Source organism: Schistosoma mansoni, chromosome W (genome assembly GCF_000237925.1).
Source record: "Schistosoma mansoni strain Puerto Rico chromosome W, complete genome".
Taxonomy (NCBI): domain Eukaryota; kingdom Metazoa; phylum Platyhelminthes; class Trematoda; order Strigeidida; family Schistosomatidae; genus Schistosoma; species Schistosoma mansoni.
The window spans coordinates 55484549-55485816 of record NC_031502.1 but is presented as its reverse complement, the minus strand read 5'-3'; the positions used below and the strand labels follow the sequence as shown (position 1 = coordinate 55485816).

The 1268-nt window shown below is 40.5% G+C and overlaps 1 non-coding gene across 1 annotated transcript; it reads right to left on the bottom strand.

Annotated features, from left to right (window-relative positions):
• Nucleotides 1-918: 918 nt before the first annotated feature.
• On the bottom strand, nucleotides 919-984 carry Smp_tRNA_02185_Gln_TTG.1.1. Its single transcript has one exon. It is a non-coding gene (tRNA).
• Between the last annotated feature and the right edge of the window lie 284 nt (nucleotides 985-1268).

Below are 1268 nucleotides of genomic sequence, written 5' to 3'. Positions count from 1 at the left end.
TAGTGACGAATTCCACTCAATAGATTGTTCAACGATGATCCGTAGTGTTGCAATCTGGTCTGTGCACGACCTATCCTTACGGAATCTAGCCTATTGATCTCGAAATTGGGCGTCTACTGCGTCTTTCATCCGATTCAGCAGCACTCTGTTGGAAATGTTTCCTGATACTGATAACAAACTGATGCCTCTGTAGTTCTCACATTTGCTCAGATCTCCGTTCTTTGGTACTTGTCAGTCAGTCACAAATCTACTTGAATAGAAGGTGAAGCATGCAAGCAGTTACTTAAATGTCTGACTTGAATGCTTCAGCTGTTATATTGTCAAGTCCTGCCGCTTCCCCGCTCTTGATTTGTCTGATGGCTATCTTGACTTCTTCGATGTCCGGTGGATTCAATGGAGCTGGCCTGTTCAGCAGTTCCTCGAAGTGTTCTGCTCATCTTTCCCTCTACACTTGAATCTCCGTGATTATCTTTCCTTCTTTATCCTTGACTGGCCTCTCTTGTTTACCATATCTTCCTGCCAATTTTTTCGTTGTATCATATAGTTGATTCATATTTCCTTCTATTGCAGATGATAGTTAATTAATAGTTCAATTGCTATATCCACTGGCATTGGTGAACAAGAGGCATGTGTGTGACAGTGTATTTATTTATTAGCGGTTCACAGTGTTGTGCTTTGCGGGATTCAAAAACGGAAGGAAGTTGTTGTTCAAGGTCATACACTTAAACAACGAGTACAATCGTTTGGTGATAAGTGTACAAATTTTGAAAATTGACAAAATAAATGTAAGTAATATCAAAAACTATTTACAAAATTGGTAAGCAGAGATGGATAGTGGCTAGCAGTGGAATCCAGGACGAGCGTTTCTTCCTATTTGGGACTCGTCAGCTGGATGTACCTGCATCTCAAAATTTATGTTCACTCTGGGACTCGAACCCAGTACCTTCGCTTCAAACGCCATCGCGTTATCCACTCGGCCACTGAGTCCTGATAGCCACTTGCTTGTGCAATGGGGTGAAGTTTAAATTCATTTAGTATTGTTTGTATGAATCTTCTCATCGATTTGTTAGGACTGCAACTGGTCAGTTTCTAATTGGCATATGTGTATACTGTGCCTATTGCCTCGATACAGCCTTAATTCACAAGCATGGTAAGCAGAGATGGATAGTGGCTAGCAGTGGAACACATCGATGGGAAGATTCAAACAAACAATACTAAATGAATTATTTACAAATTTGGTTTGTTAAGCCTATCTTCACATTACGTTG